Below are 19,274 nucleotides of genomic sequence, written 5' to 3'. Positions count from 1 at the left end.
ATGTTGTTTTCAGCAGAATTGCCATGGTGTTATTTTTGTGCAGAAATAAAAGTTCTTGGAATGACCTGAAAATTAATGGAGAATATTTTTGGAATATATAATAAGTACTGGCGAAAGAATCAAGGCCAGGGGGGCCACACCCTGTCCACGAGGGTGGGGGGCGCGCCTACCCCCTGGGCGCGCCCCCTGCCTCGTGGGCCCCCTGGTGCTCCTCCAACCTCAACTCCAACTCTATATATTCATGTTCGGGGAGAAAAAAAATAAGGGAGAAGGATTCATCGTGTTTTACGATACGGAGCCGCTGCCAAGCCCTAATCTCTCTCGGGAGGGCTGATCTAGAGTTCGTTCGGGGCTCCGGAGAGGGGAATCCGTCGCCATCGTCATCATCAACCTTCCTCCATCACCAATTTCATGATGCTCACCGCTGTGCGTGAGTAATTCCATCGTATGCTTGCTGGACGGTGATGGGTTGGATGAGATTTATCATGTAATCGAGTTAGTTTTGTTAGGGTTTGATCCCTAGTATCCACTATGTTCTGAGATTGATATTGCTATGACTTTGCTATGCTTAATACTTGTCACTAGGGCCCGAGTGCCATGATTTCAGATATGAACCTATTATGTTTTCATGAATATATGTGAGTTCTTGATCCTATCTTGCAAGTCTATAGTCACCTATTATGTGTTATGATCCGTTAACCCCGAAGTGACAATAATCGGGATACTTACCGGTGATGACCGTAGTTTGAGGAGTTCATGTATTCACTAAGTGTTAATGCTTTGGTCCGGTACTCTATTAAAAGGAGGCCTTAATATCCCTTAGTTTCCAATAGGACCCCGCTGCCATGGGAGGGTAGGACAAAAGATGCCATGCAAGTTCTTTTCCATAAGAACGTATGACTATATTCGGAATACATGCCTACATTACATTGATGAACTGGAGCTAGTTCTGTGTCACCCTATGTTATAACTATTGCATGAGGAATCGCATCCGACATAATTATCCATCACTGATCCAATGCCTACGAGCTTTTCACATATTGTTCTTCGCTTATTTACTTTTCCGTTGCTACTGTTACAGTAACTATAAAACCAAAACTATTACTTTTTCTACCGTTACCGCTATTATCATATTACTTTGCTACTAAATACTTTGTTGCGGATATTAAGTTTCTAGGTGTGGTTAAATTGACAACTCAGCTGGTAATACTTGAGAATATTCTTTGGCTCCCCTTGTGTCAAATCAATAAATTTGGGTTGAATACTCTACCCTCGAAAACTGTTGCGATCCCCTATACCTGTGGGTTATCAAGACCATTTTCTGGCGCCGTTGCCGGGGAGCATAGCTCTATTCTTTGAGTCACTTGGGATTTATATCTGCTGATCACTATGAAGAACTTGAAAGATAAAAGAACCAAGATTTTTCCCTCAACTACGAGGGGAGGTAAGGAACTGCCATCTAGCTCAGCACTTGATTCACCTTCTGTTTTGAGTAAACTTGCGACACCTACACCTGCTTTTCATTCTGATATGTTGCACGTTATTGATGATGCCACTTCTTCTTTGGATGATACTTATGATGAAACTACTTCTATGCTTGATAATACTGTGCCACTAGGTGAATTTCTTGATGAACAACTTGCTAGGGTTAGAGAGAATGAAATTATTGAAACTGATAATATTGATGAAAGTGATGATGAAGATTCTCCCCCTAGATATGAATTGCCTGTTGTTCCTGAGGGTTATATTATGGATGAAGAAACTGCTAGAGACTTCTTAGCTTGAAATGATAGATCTGATCTTAAGAAATTATTAGCTAAGCTTAAAGAAAAGTCTTTGAATGCTAGAATGAAATATGGCCCTCTTTGGCTACTTCACCTATCTTTATTTCCGATAAGGTGTAACATCCCAAAATTCTAAATTTTGGAATGTTATATTAAATAAATAATTGTGATTGTTTGTTTGATTTTTGTGTGATTGATTATATGAAACTGAGTGGAAATTGAAACTTTTTGAAAGTTGAATGAGAGGGAATAAAATGACTTTCCCAAAACTTTGCATCTTGCATTTTGATCTTCCTGAATTCAAATTCATTTCATCACAAAACCCTAGAGTGAAGATGATATGACTTCTTCCATTTAAAGAAATGAAAAGGGGTTTGAAAATGATTTGAATTCCTTTTTGAAATATTTCAAATTTAGAAACTTTAAGCAACTCAATGAGTTCATAAAATTACTTCATCATATTTGAGGAAAGAGAGTTGGAAGTTTCAAAGGAATAATTTGAAGTCACTTTGAAGTTGTTTGAAATTCCAAATTCAAATCCAATTGGGAGTTATTTGAGTTCCTATTCAAATTATTTTTCTCCTAAAAATAAATAAATGGAAATAAGGGTAAAATGATTCCCTTAAATGGAAAATTAGGAGAAAATAAATTTGAAATCATTTTGCTATTTTAAAAATGATTTTTACTGATTTTAAATGCAACAGTAGCACTGTTTGACTTTTACGAATTTTTGTGGAATTTAGTTGAACTTGGAAAATAGTTCATCTTATTCTTTGTATTTTTCTGAGCATTTTGGTATATGATATGCCTATGTATTTTTTATTTAATTTACTTCTGTTGGAGTCTCCTTTTTGAAAAAAAACAAAAAAAACACACACACGCGCCCGCCAGCCAGCCCATGGTCTTCGGCCCAAGAGCCAGCCAGCGCACCGAGCTGGCCCAGCAGCCACCCAGCTGCGCGGCCAACTGGCCAACTGGCCTAGTGCCCGACCGGCCAGACCGTCCCAGGCCGCCCGAAGGCCATCGCTCGCCCGCGCACCTCTCTTCCCCCTCGCTCGCTACCCGCCGCGGCCACTGGCCCGTGGGCCCCGTTTCCCCAACTCGTCCCTAACCTCCCGCCGCCCCGCATAGGATGAGCACGCGCCCGTGCTCCCGAACCCGTCGGCCGCATCCCCATGGGTGATGCTTATCCCGTGGCCGTTGCATCCCCTCGCCTCACCTATAAAAATCCCTGAGCGCCCTATGCCGATTCCACCACTCCGTTCGTCCTCTCATCGCTCATAGCCGTCGCACTCGCCCTCTAAATCTCGCCGGAGCCGAAACCCTCCGCCGACGATTACGTCACCGGTGGTGCACCTGAGCCCTTCTTTTCTTCGTCAACCTAATCCCCAAGCCTGTGCGCATCGTTTTGACATATTGGTTTCCCCTAGGTCGCGCCGGAGCAGCCAAACCGACGACCCGAGCCGCCGGAGTTCACGCAGCTCACCGGAGCTCCGCCGCCTCCCTCCGCCCCGTCTGGTGCACGCCGACGCCCGCCGTCACCGCCATCCGGTCGCCCGCGCCATGCCGCACCCCTCCATCTACTTCGCCGCCGCTGGAACCCGCCGGAGGCCGCCGCCCCGTCACCGCCCGATGCCAACGCCGTCGCCCTGTACGTCGTCGTCGTCGTCAAGGTGAGCGAACCGCTCGCTCGCTGTTTGTTTTTTCTCTCTCTAGATCGGTTTAGTTTAGTGTTTTTTTAGATCGGTTAATCCGGTTTAGTTAAACCGAACGGTTTTGGTTAAACCGAACGGTTTTGGTTAAACCGAACGGTTTTGGTTAAACCGATGGTTTTTTTTGTTAGCCACCGCATAGGGTGTTGCTTATTTAGTGGCCATTCGCTGTCTAGCCTAAGCCGCAAACGCTGCTCAGCCACCCGGAAGCCGCCACGTGGCTAGGGACCTGGTCGTGAATAAAACTTTCACAGTCAAGTCCCTGTAAATTTTAGTTTAGCCCCTAAACTTCGGATAGCCACAACTTTTTAACCGTTGATCCAAATTCGATGAAACCAGCGCCAAAATGTTTGCCTAGAATTGCTTTATCCAGAAAACCAACTTTTAAAACTTTTGGCCAAATTCGAATTTGAACTTTATTCAGATTTGAATTCAAACTTCAATTGGCCATATCTCCTAAACCGTAGCTCCGATTGATGTGATCCTTTTTGCACCGTGTCACCATTGCCAAACCCTATCACCTGGACCATTGTCACACTAATTTTCACACACTTAGGATCTGTCCATAGTAGTTTTACTCGTATGCCTTGTATGCACTATGCTTCACGTCACAAATTCTGAACCACATGCCTTTGTTGTGTTGCACTTAGAATATCTTGTGATAGTTAAGTGTGTTGTATGTTCATTCGGTTTTTCCAAGACTTTTTGCTTTGCATGTTCTTCTTGGTTCTCTGAAATGATTGCTTATGTGGATGCAATGTTTGACTTTATAGAGTTTCATCGAAGAGTGACGAATAGTTCTATTAAGTAAATTTCTGAGAGTGATATAATCTTCATCAACTATTACCGGGCAAGTTCACATTTGACCATTCTTCCAATTACCTATGTTTTGTATTATGCACTCAGTCCTTTTGTGGTAGGATTGCATGGTAGGATTTTTTTGTTGCCAGATGGCTATGCCGTTACCTAGTAGTTCATTTTGAGGTAGGTCTGATCTATACAACCTTGTCACCACCGTGTAAGTTTATTTCTGCCTTGCAAATGTAGACGTGGAATTGGGAAGTGTTCATGGTGAGACATGAGTGACAAAGTAGTAATCAGGACCAAGACTTGTAAATGAACTACCTGGGCGGTATTTGGTTTGAATGGTGGCGAAGTACAATGGGAGCATGCATGGTTAATCCATGGTGGTGCACCACTAGTGGTCAGCCGCCCAGGCTCAAAGAGATCAATCGTATTCTGATGTCTAGAAGCTTCCGTGTGCAGCCACAAGCCAATATGGGCTCTGGCTTAGTTGAGTAGATAGTGTGACCCCTTCCGGGATGGGCTAGCAGATGTAGAATGATGTAGGTGTACCGACCTATCTGTGGGTTAAGGGGGAACATTTTCGAAAGGCTATGTCTCAGTCATCCTATTCTCAAACGCCAGGCAGTGCGAGAACTTCAAGGGAGGCGATCGAGTCTTGTGGGGAAATGTGCGCAAACCTCTGCAGAGTGTTAAAACCTAATCGATTAGCCGTGTCCCTGGTTACGGACAACTTGAGCATCTAGTAGTGGAAATGCTGGGAGATCTCATCACTCTTAATTAAACAGTTGGGTTTTAAATGAAACCTTGGGAATGGATTGAGTTTGGTTTACCAACTCATCCTATGCTATACTGAAGTAGTAGAATAATATCTTTTATTCTAGGGAAAAACTAGCTTTATGCAAAAACTAAACTTAGAGCTTTCCACCAGCCAAATTTCATGTACAAATAGGTTCATTATTCTTATGATGTGACTTCCCAGTACATTCAATGTACTGACCTACAGGGCTGCAATGTCTTATGTTGCAGGAATTTTCTACGACGAGTAAGAGTTACGTTGTAGGGTTACGGTCTACAATCAACTTGCCGTTAGCGTTGATGGACTCCACACCCTTATGTTTGCTTCCGCTGAGACTTATGAGGTATATATCAGTTTTACGTTATTTATACATGTGATTGCACTTTGATATATACATTGATGTATTGTGTGTGCTAGCATACCGATCCAGGGATGGCACAGATACACAGAGGCTTGACCGTTTGAGGTCGGGTCGCTACAGAGATGGTATCAGAGCACATGTTGACTGTAGGACGTGACCCTAGAAACTGGAAAGCCCTTAGCAAAGGATTTCTCTTAAACTTTATTTTTCAAAAAGGTCCTTTACCTCTCTTCTTTTCTGAGCTTTATCAAATATTCCCTTTTTAGTTAGACAAAACCCCGTTCCCTTTGGACCACATGGAGGATGAACTGAAGCCACTCCGAGAACGACAAGATATCAGACTTCACCGTACATTAGAAGAGTTGAAGCTACAATAGTCGAAGCCTCTGAAGAATTCCAAGATTTATATGAACTTTAGAGGACCAAACCCCTGTTGTATACTTACGTTAGATGCGATGTTTGTGAGCTGTCATTGTTTGATGTTTTTCCTAACAACCACAAATAAAACTTATTTACAAAACTATATTGTTTGTATTGTGTGTATCTCCCTCTATCCCTCTTATCTCATCCCAAAACACTTGGACCCAATAGATGATGAAAGAAGATGGACTTGTATTCTCTGGACCGATCACTCAGTTAGAGGCAGAGCTATGGATTCAAAACATGGAGAATCACTTCAGGAGCAATTTGGTTGCAAGGGAGTATGAGGTTCAGTATGCTCTTCAGTACTTCACAAAAAGTGCTGCAACCTGGTGGAAAATGTATCAGGCCATACAAGGATGTAACGGAGCAAAAACTTGGGAGGAATTCAAGATGACTCTACTAAGGTCTCGTCTTATTCAAAAGCCCTATGGCAATAAAATTAAGAAACCTTGTGCATGCAAGATTTGTGGAGATATAGGACATACCCATGAAGAACACAAGGATGGATGCCCTCATTGTGAAGCAAATCACCGAGCTAAAGAATGCCCAACTAGGCAGGTTACTTGTTTCTTGTGTGAAGGAACTACACACTACCCTGCCCAGTGTCATATTTATCCCAAGGTACAAGAAATTACCAAGCAGCAGAAGGAAGCAGTGAAAGAAGCCCTCAGGGAAAGTTTAAGAAAACCAGTGATGAAAGAAGATGTTGACAACCCTGATGGAGAAAGCCTAAACCGATTTTACTCCAATGCTTGCTATTCATGTGGAAAAGAAGGACATTTTTCACAATATTGCATGAAGGAAAACCAAGAGTATCTGGGAGACTTCCCGATAGAAGAAGTGGAGTTTTATCCACATGAGATAGAAGAATTGATCGAAACGAAGAAGTCCAGGAAGAGAAAGAGCATGTATCCCCGGAACAACCCAATTTCTGCAGAAAAGGACCTGAGTCAAATCACTTGTTACAGGTGCAAGGATTTAGGTCATTACGCTAGCAAATGCCCAACAAGGAAGCCAAGAACCCAAGGGGCCAAGATAACCATCAGGAAGCCCCTGGATTTGTCTGAAGTCATTTGTTTATGCTGCAAAGGAGTAGGACATTTTGCCGGAGAATGTTCAGACCCGAGGAGAGCTTGAGCAGAGTAGTTGAGATCTTGATATTGGAATAAAGCATGTAATGAATGTGGAAAACACTTTTATTTTGGGGATGTTGAGTTGATTTATGAAAAGGAAATTGTAATGGTTCGTGAAGCAATAAAAGTTGATGTGGATGGAATCTCATATGAGGTGTCATGAGTTGTTTGTTGATTGTGAGTACCTCTCTCGCTATCTCACCCAGACTAAAACCTTGAACCCATGGACAAGCTGACCCCAACTTTTCCTAGAAAAACAACCACATTTCACCCAAGGAAATACATACAGTATCCTGAGTACCCCTTCTATCTTATGCATGCAAATGACAACCCTTTAGGAGTCTTTTCTGAAGGGCCCGGAAACGACCATGACCCTGACCAGTGATCAGGATTACCCGAAGATCCTGAAGGACATGATGAAGCATATTCAACTTGAAGGAGATGCAGTTTACAAGGGTTATCCTTTCATGGAGAAGGGAGTTGAACTCTAGTATGTGGAGGTACACCTCCACCGTGTGAAGGGAGTTTGCCCAAAGACTATGGGGCAATACTTTTTCATTTCTCGAGTACCACGAGCAACATTCTTCAACTCTGTTCATGAAGCTACTATGGAAGCCATACGTCAGATTGGAGAAATACTAGAAGCAAGACTCTGTCACACTCAGGAATACCTGAGGGAGGTGCATGCAGAGATGATGGAGATGAAGCTCATGGCCACCACGATGAAGCAAAACATCAATGATTTGAAGGATCACGTCGCACAATTCTAGTGGGACTGAAGTATCTTCAAGAAGGGCAAATGAATAAAGATGGAAGTAATGCTTGACCATACCAAACTATGTGGATGGCAGCTTTTGTAATAGAGTACTTTTGGAATTTGAGTTTTGAGTAGTGGTTAAGGATATAATAAAAGATTTGATATGAAGAGAATATGAATTATGGATGAACCAGTGCATTTTTTTTGGCGATACTTGTCTGTGTGAACACTTGACCAATGGAAAAGGAAATGTATTCCATAGAGTGGAGTTTGGACAAATGAGTTGGAGTTTGGTTTTAGTTATGATGGTTACCCCAAGAGTATGAAGTAATGAAGTACTATTGGATTTAAATGAGATGTAATGTTGGAATATGGAACAATAGTAACTCCAAGGAGGTACGTAAACCCAAGAGTTGTGAAGAAACGATAGAGGTTTTGTTTGGCTTGCAGGACCAATGGATTTATCGGACCCAGTCCGTGGAGAAGAGAAGTTTTGCAATGCTTGTGAGGATGCCCAAGTGTTAGAATATGTGATTCACTATCTACTATGTGGTAATGATTCAAGTACGGGATGGATTGGCCCCCATACCGGAGACTTCTATCATGAGCTATCATATGTTGATAGAAAATCAGAGAGCCTTAAAACCCTAGAAGAGTGTCGACACGACAAGCCAAAAGCCTTAGAATGGCAGGACGATGGAAACCCTGTACAGGCACCCATTGCCAATCGTATGATATGCGGTGAGATTCAACCCAGACCCGTTTCCTGCAGGAGGAACCAGTAATTGTTGACCACCATGAGATTTTTGATAGTTGTTTAGCATTGGCGACAACCTGACAGCTAAGAAGACCCAGATCCAGAAGGACCTTATTTGATGCAAGGACTCCAGACTTTGAGGAAAAGGTCATGCCCATACCAGAAGAGCACTAGTGAAAGAGTTAACCCAGAGAATATGAGAAGACTGACACCGTCAACCCAATGGATGGGTACATGAGTTTTGTTGGAAGCGTAACCATGCTTCTAAGGGTGGTAGCACCCCACACCTTGTGTGGATGAATGGATTTTCAAGGTGACCTCCAAACCTAACCTCTTTTCGAGCCTCTCCGAATCTTGAGGACGAGATTCATTTTAAGGGTGGTAGTTTGTAACATCCCAAAATTCTAAATTTTGGAATGTTATACTAAATAAATAATTGTGATTGTTTGTTTGATTTTTGTGTGATTGATTGTATGAAGCTGAGTGGAAATTGAAACTTTTTGAAAGTTGAATGAGAGGGAATAAAAGGGCTTTCCCAAAACTTTGCATCTTGCATTTTGATCTTCCTGAATTCAAATTCATTTCATCACAAAACCCTAGAGTGAAGATGATATGACTTCTTCCATTTAAAGAAATGAAAAGGGGTTTGAAAATGATTTGAATTCCTTTTTGAAATATTTCAAATTTAGAAACTTTAAGCAACTCAATGAGTTCATAAAATGACTTCGTCATATTTGAAGAAAGAGAGTCGGAAGTTTCAAAGGAATAATTTGAAGTCACTTTGAAGTTGTTTGAAATTCCAAATTCAAATCCAATTGGGAGTTATTTGAGTTCCTATTCAAATTATTTTTCTCCTAAAAATAAATAAATGGAAATAAGGGTAAAATGATTCCCTTAAATGGAAAATTAGGAGAAAATAAATTTGAAATCATTTTTCTATTTTAAAAATGATTTTTATTGATTTTAAATGCAATAGTAGCACTGTTTGACTTTTATGAATTTTTGTGGAATTTAGTTGAACTTGGAAAATAGTTCATCTTATTCTTTGTATTTTTCTGAGCATTTTGGTATATGATATGCCTATGTATTTTTTTATTTAATTTACTTCTGTTGGAGTCTCCTTTCTGGAAAAAAACAAAACACACACACACACACACACACACACACACACACACACACGCGCCCGCCAGCCAGCCCATGGTCTTCGGCCCAAGAGCCAGCCAGCGCATCGACCTAGCCCAGCAGCCACCCAGCTGCGCGGCCAACTGGCCAGCTGGCCCAGTGCCCGACCGGCCAGGCCGTCCCAGGCCGCCCGAAGGCCATCGCTCGCCCGCGCACCTCTCTTCCCCCTCGCTCGCTACCCACCGCGGCCACTGGCCCGTGGGCCCCGTTTCCCCAGCTCGTCCCTAACCTCGCGCTGCCCCGCACGGGATGAGCACGCGCCCGTGCTCCCGAACCCGTCGGCCGCATCCTCATGGGTGATGCTTATCCCGTGGCTGTTGCATCTATCGGCGTTCTGGGAACAGGGGTCCCCAGACTTGCCTGCCTGTGGCCTGCGGCGTGGCTCAAAGGGGGGCCAAGCGCGGCCCATCTTCACCAATACAAACCCAAGACCCTCGCGAGGGGCCAAGCCTCGCGGGGCGGACGACGTGGAGCTTCCTCAGAAACGGCCTCGTCAGGCTGGCTCACAAGGAGGCGGAGAGATCAAGGCGGGGTACCTCACAAGGTGCCCATGACGCAAGCCATGACGACCGAGGGTGCCAGGCGGGTGCCAGCCTGCGCAGTGTCCTCCTTTCCTCTTTGGTGCAAAGGGGCAAGCGCAGCCGCGGAGTACCGAGGCATCAGGCAAAGGTTGCCATTTCGGTGCAACGAGACCAAGACCATGAGGACTACAAGATGGAGGTCATCGTGGAGCCCGAGACGGCGTCATCACCAGAGCTTTGTGCAGGCGAAGACTACTTTTGTCAGGGTAGCTAGTACTAGTTGTCCCCCTTCAAATTAGCCCGCCATTGTTGGCTCCCATCCCGCTCGATTTTTGGGAAGAGGACCAAGGCCTCTATAAATAGGACCAGCCACCCACAGAGCAAAGGAGGTTCGGAGGTTCGAAGAAGAAGAGAAGGAGAGAGAGGGTTCGAGGAAGGAGGCTCTTTAGAGAGGGGTTTCGATCAGAGAGAGAGAGAGAGAAAGGTGATTGAACTCCTCCCAGCAGTTCATCGCCCAGCCAAGAACAGACCCTCGTGAGGCTGTTCCTCCTTGTATTGTTCATCATCATCAGCCCAAGAGGCAATCCACCACACCACGCACTGGAGTAGGGTATTACACCACAGCGGTAGCCCAAACCAGTATAAACCCTGTGTCCCTTGTGTGTTCTTTCCTTAGTTTGGATCCTAGCAAGGCAGAGGAGTGCAGGTAGGTAGGAGGCGAAATCTCCGTGCGCACCCCAGTGTTCGAACCTCAAGGGTCTGCCGTCACCTGCCGTCAACACCGCCACCGGCCCGGCGGGGGACGAGCAGCAAGCATCGTCCTAGCATCTGTCCGTGCGGCAAGACAGCCGCACCGCAACTCCCTCGCTCACCCCAGCTGGTTCTTCGTCCCGCGTGCTCCGCGCGCCCATGGAGCCCCGCAACATCTCCCCCGCCCATCGCGCTGCACCAACACCCCCGGTCGTCGCGGCCCTCTTGGGCGGCTCGTAGGCGCCGCCTACAAGTCACCACGTCAAGCCGTTCGTCCGCCGGGTCAGCGCCGCTTCCGCGCGGCAGGGGGCTCCCCTGGACCGGGCGGCGCCCGAGACCGGCCTGACCTTCAGCTCGGAGGACCACCCCTCCAACTCGGCCTGCTCGGGTGCACTCCCCATGCTGTGCACCCCCACCATCTGCCAGGTGGCCGTCACCAGAACCCTCATTGATGGCGGCGCGGGCCTCAGCCTGCTCTCGGTCGAGGCCTTCAACCTCCTCTGCATACCCCTGGAACGGCTGCAACCCAGCCGGCCCTTCTCAGGCGTTGGGGGCGAGTCGTCCAGCTCCTTGGGATAGATCCGGCCCCCAGTAACCTTCGGCACCTACGACAACTTCCGCACGGAGCTGGTCGACTTCGACATCACCCCCATCGGCCTCCCCTACAATGCCATCCTTGGCTACCCAACGCTGGCCCAGTTCATGGCCGCGACGCACCCGGCGTACAACCTCATGAAGATGTCCGGGAGCAGCGGTGTCCTCACTGTGCACGGGGACACCGGGGACGTGCTGAGGGTGCTCAAGCTCGCCTTCAAGATGGCGGCGTCAGCACAGCCCGCCGACTTGGAGACCCTCGAGCCCAAGGGGGCTGCACCCGCCAAGAAGAAACAGTTGTTCACCCAAGACAAGGCAGAAACCAAGCAGATACCCGTCGATGAGGACGGGTCCACTAACGCCACTTTCACCATAGGCTCCCACCTCAAACCCGAGAAGGAGAAGGCCCTGGTCGGGTTCTTGCGCGCAAACAAGAAGGTATTCGCTTGGGAGCCTGACCAGTTGGCAGGGATCCCTAGGAGTGTAATCGAGCATCACCTCAACGTGTGCCCCAACGTGCGCCCTATGAAGCAGAAGGCCAAGCGGCAGTCCACAGAAAAGCAGGCCTTCATCGTCCAAGAGACCCACAAATTAGAAGCCGCTGGGGTCATTCGCGAGGTCCGATATCCGGATTGGTTGGCCAACCCAGTCGTTGTGCCAAAGAAGGGAGGGAAGGAGCGCATGTGTGTCGACTTCACCAACCTCAACAAAGCATGCCCGCAAGATCCGTTCCCGCTCCCCCGCATCGACCAGATCGTCGATTCCACTGCGGAATGCAGCCTGTTATGCTTCTTGGATGCCTTCTCTGGGTATCACCAGATCAAGATGGCGATAGAAGACGTCGAGAAGACAGCCTTCCTAACCCCGTGTGGGGTGTACTGCTACACATGCATGCCATTCGGGCTGCATAACGCAGGGGCGACCTTTCAGCGGCTGATGCACATCACCTTGGGCCCGCAGCTCGGGAAGAATGTTGAAGCTTACGTCGATGACATCTATCTATATCTATATCTATCTATCTATATCTATCTATATCTATCTATCTATCTATCTATCTATCTATCTATCTATACCTATACCTATACTAATTCTAGACTCCCCAGAAATTCCCATGTTAATCAGTAATTAGGAGCCGTTAATCTGGTGGGTCCGGATTATTACGATGTAGATCTATCTATAGTCCTTTAGTGTTTTTCTCAACTTCAAAAAAAAGAGCTAAAAGGCCCACAATTCCTTCTCCCGGTTGTAAAGATAACTATCCTTTAGTGTTTTTCTCAACTTCAAAAAAGCTAAAAGGCCCACAATTCCATCTCTCCCAGTTAATTCTCTCTCTAAATATCTCACGTCTCTCTCCCTTTCACGTCTCCGTCTCTCCCAATTAATTCTCTCTCTTAATATCTCACGTCTCTCTCCCTTTCACGTCTCCCTTCATATTCTGATGGAAAGAGATCCACATATCTCTCAAATTGGAGCAAGGAAATTGTGCATGTGGATACCTCTCTCAGTCTCTAACATCTCTATCTTCTTCTCCACGTGGAAACTGATCCATGCATCTCCCAATTTGCAACAAGGAAGTTGGGGCAGGGATCTCCAGCGATCAAGATCGTCTTCTCAAACAGATGCTTCTCCATGTGTAAACTGATCCGTGTCTCTCCCAAATTGCAACAAGGAAGTTGGGGCATGGATCTCTGGTGCTCTTGGATCACCTCCGATCAGGTTCGTCTTATCAAACATATTTCTTTTTTCCGGTTTGGATTCAAGTTTTCTCATCATGTCCTCTGATAGTTATATCCAGGGATTCAATTTCCTACGGCTTCTTGAAGCAGATGATAGCAATGGCAAAATAAAATAAGTGTTTCTATCCCTCGGAAAGTAAGAAATAGATCTCCCTGTAGCATACAGAAAAAAACCTAACTCCTTCCTTCTGTACTGGTAGATCTCTATTTTCTCTACTTATTAACCCTAACTCAATTAGAAACTCTCTACTGTGATTTGGCTTCCCCAATGATAGTTTTATCAATCCCTCAACAAAGAGAGGCAGGGGGTGTGGGGGATATGGAGAAGGACAGAGTTACTGTGGTTGGTGCCATCGCAAATGGTCGATGACGTCCTTGCTGAGCCGTGGAGGGAAGGTGATCTTGAAGAAAAATTATCTCGCAACACATCGATCATCCACGTTCCTCGCTGACAGCATGTCCAAGACCTCGCCCCCGTTGGTGACTTCAACAAGGACAATTTTGATCATCGGGTCAGTTAAAGTAAACCCCTCAACACAACAGCAGGGTAAGCAGGACCAATATGATGTGTCTAAAACTAATAAAAGAATCATGTTATGTTAGATATATAACAACCTGATTAAGTGTTCCTGAATTATAGTACGTATTAGTTTTCTCAAAGTTCTAGGCCACGACGTTTGACAGATCCAAGGAGTAGATGCACTGACTGAATTTTGAAGCCAATGACTCAAAAATTTCCAAGTAACACCATCTCTGTTTTGTTTATTTTATAAGTTCAAAATTTGATAGCACTTACCGTCATAGACATGTGGTTGTTGATATTTTTCCTTAAAATCAGACTAATCGTAAGTCTGCTTCTATGGCTGAGGTAACTGAACATTACTATCTTCCAGATTTCATATGTTTATTGTAACTAGGTGAATTCAGGTCCGGCGGGGTCTTCCCTTTTGACATGTGTGCAAATTCAGGTCCAACGGGGTCTTCCCTTTTGACATGTGTGCATTTTTCTAAGTTAGCGTCTAATTGCTGCAATTAATCACAAATGGAAGTGCAGTTTGAAAGTTGAAGGAGGACATGTTCTCTACGGTCAGCAATAATTGATAAAGGTAGTGGTAACAGAGGTAATAATTGAGAATTCATCCATCATGTGATTTCTACTTTTTTCTGATGCTCTCTCCATTTTCTTCTAGATCTCATGATAAATTAGTTACCTCAGTGTCATGTAAACTATATTCAGTTTTGGTACTTGATTTGGAAACACTATAAAAAACCGTATCATGCTCAAACTTAAAGCATCTTCTAATTTCCAAGTTTTACTTATTGAACGATGCACTTCAAAATTTTCATGCTATAGACACATGCAGGAACTGGAGTATAATTCTATCATCTATACCTAAGAAAGACAATCCAACATCGATGCTCTGAAGAGTACAATAATGTATCCTTTAGATTTCTATAACATGCACTCATTACTACCTGCTTTTATGCACCTGATCTGATGTTTCAAGATGTACACATGTGTATGCTCAGTTTGAGTTATTCATGTCTTCACTAATTCGCCAATGAGGCTAAATAACTATGGTTATTTTATGCCTATTGCCATGTGATATTGTTAAAAGAAATTCCCTGAGATGTGTAACGCTGATGCTCGTGCTACTTTTGGCCATCATGTAATTCAGATTATTCACATTTCTATAAATGCATTTCCAACTGCGTAATTGCTTAGCTTATTGGTTTTATTTCTTCTAGCTTTATAAATTCACAAGGATTATATAAGTCTGCGGAGTTGTTGGTTTTAGTAGGTCTATTTCATGCATGTAAGCTACGACCCATAGCTTTTCAAGACTATTTGTTCCCTCTTTTACTCCTCTAATAATACCCATTATGTTGGATAACCAATTCTCTTTTGTGCTCATTTTCTCGAGACATCGAAGATTTGTTTTGCTACTCATGTATATATTTGAACTTTTATTGGTCTTCACAATTCCATCAATCAATATACAGTTGAAGAAAATCCGGTCAATATAATATATACATTTTGGCCCATGCATGTTGCGAGAGTAATTTTTAAAGTATATTTAAATAGTCTTTTTTATTTTTATGCGTGGTCAATATATATTAATATTAGGACACAATACATGCTCACCACTGTAATTCCCAACTTTGTTGAGCACCAAATGAACTCGGCAAAGGCCAAAAAAGATCCCAGTGAAGTATTTGCTGAGTGAAACACTCGGAAAACGCGAGTATGCTGGACGCCTGCCAGCAATGTTAATTTTGCTGGGGTTTTCCACGGGAACTCAGTAGACATCTGAAAATACCTTCGCCGAGTGCAGAACACCGGGAACACGGCAAGCAAATGACACAGACGACGGAATAACGAGTTAGTCAGCCATGCCACATGGCACCATAGTTTTGTTGTTTTCTGCAGTCGGCGAAACTATGCCCAGATGGTGCCACGTGTCATGTTTGCCGAGTATAACATTAGGCAAAAGGGTCTTAGACACGAGACATCTAGCCTAATGAAGGTAACTCTGAATGTCCATGTTGTTTGATTTCTAGATCGATGCTAATATTTGATTTCTTTTCTAGCATTATAAGTCAACATACAGGATGTTTCTAAAATTTGCGTATTAACATCACGTACATTTGAAGTTTCTGTAGCGTTCGAGGATGAGCAAATGGTGTATATGGTGCTGAAGGAAGCTTAGGAAGAAGCTTCTTGACGAAATACATAGAGAAGATGATGTCCAGGAAAGGTAAAAGCAGGGAAATAAAAAATGATCAGTTTAGAATTGTTAATGTGAAAGCAGATTTAGTTTCAGCAAGAGGTGGATTCTGAAGATAACAGCAGGTCAACAGCGCAAGTGCTATGATAAGTCGTAACATGATTGTTGGAAGATATATTCGTACAATAAGAGTTACGTGCATGCAACTGTAGTCTCACTGAATTATATCGAAGATATACTGTGTATTACTATATTTGACTGCTTTTGTCACAAAGTTTGCTTGATTTGAACCATCTCAGAACACTCGCTAGACATACCAGTTTGAAATTATTAAGGGTCTCTTTGATTCAAAGGATTTTCATATGATCTTTGAAGGATTAGAATCCTTAGGAATTTTTCCTACATTGGTGGTTTGATTCGTAGGATTGAATCTTGTAGGATTTTTTTCTAAGGATTCATTTGTACTACATTTTACAGGAATTCCAACATCCACTCCAACCTCTTGGAAGAAATCCTTTGTTTTTCCCGTGACACAATCAAACAAACTCAAATCCTATAGGGATCCAATGGACATGTCATTCCAATCCTACGTTTTCCCTATTCCTATGTTTTTGCAATCCTATGAATCAAAGAGGCCCTAAAATTTATTACTTAAGATAAATCAAAGCAGAAAATTGTAACAGAAAAAACCCTACCTGGATTATTCTAAAAGTTGACCGACAAGACATAGTTAATTTGTAACCACACATGACTTCAAGCTACAAGATGTTACCTTTGAAAATTTAAATAGTATAAAAAGTAAAAAATGTGAACTTAATTAGTTTCAGTATTTAAAAATATAACTAAAACATGTAATTAGACCTTTTAAAACAAATGTGGAACAATATAGGTTTCTCATGAAATTCGGGCAATCAAATAGCATGAAATATTTATATAAACAAAATTTAAATACATTATTGCAATTTACTATCTGCATTATGGAAATTAATCATCGATAATATTATCACAATTACATAGATTACAAAAAAAATATTGAGACAATATTGCATTACAAACAACTATTTTAAAAAATATTATAGATTCTCATTCCGTATAAAGTATTATTGCATGTTAGCCCGTGCGAATGAACGGGTTGGCGACTAGTTGTGGTAAAGTCTCGGGAGGCCAGGACCTTGATACAAGACCTGGAGGAAACCTTTGCGAGCCTCAACGCGGTGAACCTACGGCTCAACCTAGAGAAATGTGTGTTCGGAGTCCCCTCGGGCAAGCTCTTGGGTTTCCTCGTGTCCCACCGAAGCATCGAGGCTAACCCGGAGAAGGTCAAGGCGGTGGAAGACATGAGCCCGCCAAAGACCCTCAGAGAAATGCAGAAACTCATGGGGCGTGTGACCGCGCTAGGGCGCTTCATCTCCAAGTTGGGGGAATGAGCACTGCCCTTCTTCCAGCTAATGAAGAAAAAGGGGCCCTTCGAGTGGACTGAAGAGGCCGACAAGGCGTTCCAGGATCTCAAGAGATACCTGACCAGCCCACCGGTCATGGTGGCTCCGCGCCCTCAAGAGCCCCTGGTGCTTTACCTCGCCGCCACTCCCTACTCCGCCAACGCAGCCTTGGTGGCAGTCAGAGAGGAGCGCCGAATAAAAACTGCGGCAGCAGCCTGGGACAAGGCAGAACAGGGACAAGGAAGGCCCACAGAAACTGCCACCGCGGCTGAGGAGGATCAGCCGCCGCAGAGGGGCACACCGAAGGCGGAAGAGGCCCCTCTCCCAGATGGCCAGTCTCAGGAGGCCTCATTGCCTCAAGAGGCGCCATGGTCTCCGAAGGGAGCCACCAGCACTGACGCACTCCACCTCGTTGAGCACCCGGTGTACTTCGTCAGCACGGTGTTGCGGGATGCAAGGGCACGGTACCCCATGCCTTAGAAACTCCTCCTCACGCTACTGGTGGCCTCGCGCAAGCTGCAGCACTATTTTCAGGGTCACCCCATCAAGGTCGTCTCGTCATACCCCCTGGAGAGAGTGCTCAGGAGCCCTAATTCAGCTGGAAGGGTCACTGAGTGGAACATAGAACTGCAAGCGTTTCAGCTTGAATTCAGCACGACCAGAGTCATCAAGGGAGCAGCGTTGGCGGATTTTGTGGCAGAATGGACGGAGGCGCCATGCCTCAAGGCCGACGAGGATCGGTCCCTGTCCCCGGGAAGCGAGGCGCCAGAAGGCTGGGTCATGTACTTCAATGGGGCGTTCTCCAGGCATGGCGCAGGGGCTGGGGCGGTGCTTATATCGCCCACTCAGGACAAGCTCTATTACGCCGTGCAGCTCTGTTTCTAGCAAGGTGAAAAGGTCTCCAACAACATAGCGGAGTATGAAGGTTTAATAGCGGGCTTGAAGGCCGCGGCTGCCCTGGGGGTGAAACGCCTCACCATCAAGGGCGATTCGCAGCTCCTTGTCAATTTCTCCAACAAGGTGTACGAGCCGAAGGATGAGCACATGGAAGCCTACCTAGTGGAGGTCCGCAGGATAGAGAAGCAGTTCTGGGGGTTGAAGTTGCAGCATGTGCCCCGTGGCACCAATCAGGAGGCCGACGACATCGCCAAACGGGCGTCCAGGCGGTTACCTCAGGAGCCTGGCGTTTTCGAGGAACGGCTCTTCAAGCCATCAGCCCTGCCATCATTATCGAACACGGCTCAGCCCCGGGAGGAGCTCCCCCAGCCACCTGCCTCAGGGGCTCCGGCCTGTGGCCCGGCCTCAGGAGCACGCCTGCTCCTGACGATGGAACCTCAGGAGGGATGTTGGATCGCGGAGCTCCGGAGTTACCCAACGCAAGGGACCCTGCCGGAGAAGGAGGAGGAAGCGGAGCGAGTGGCATGCCAGGCCACGACATACTGCATCAAGGATGGAGAGCTCTACCGGAAACGGCCAAACGATGTATCCCTGCGCTGCATCTCCAGGGAGCAAGGGAAGGAACTGCTGGAAGATATACACGGAGGAGACTGTGGACATCATTCATCATCACGGACCCTCGTTGGCAAGGCGTTCCGCAGTGGGTTTTATTGGCCCACCGCGCTCAATGACGCCGTCGAACTAGTGAAAGCTTGTGAGGCCTGCCAGTTCCACGCCAAGCAGATCCATCAGCCAGCAGGAGGCTTGCAGACTATACCCCTTTCATGGCCATTCGCAGTCTGGGGGCTAGACATCTTGGACCCGTTTCCTCGGGCGCCCGGGGGCTACCGCTACCT

Source organism: Triticum aestivum, chromosome 7A, assembly GCF_018294505.1.
Source record: "Triticum aestivum cultivar Chinese Spring chromosome 7A, IWGSC CS RefSeq v2.1, whole genome shotgun sequence".
In the NCBI taxonomy this organism is placed as follows: Eukaryota; Viridiplantae; Streptophyta; class Magnoliopsida; order Poales; family Poaceae; genus Triticum; species Triticum aestivum.
The sequence above is the reverse complement of the archived record's forward strand: the minus strand, read 5'-3'. Positions refer to the sequence as shown.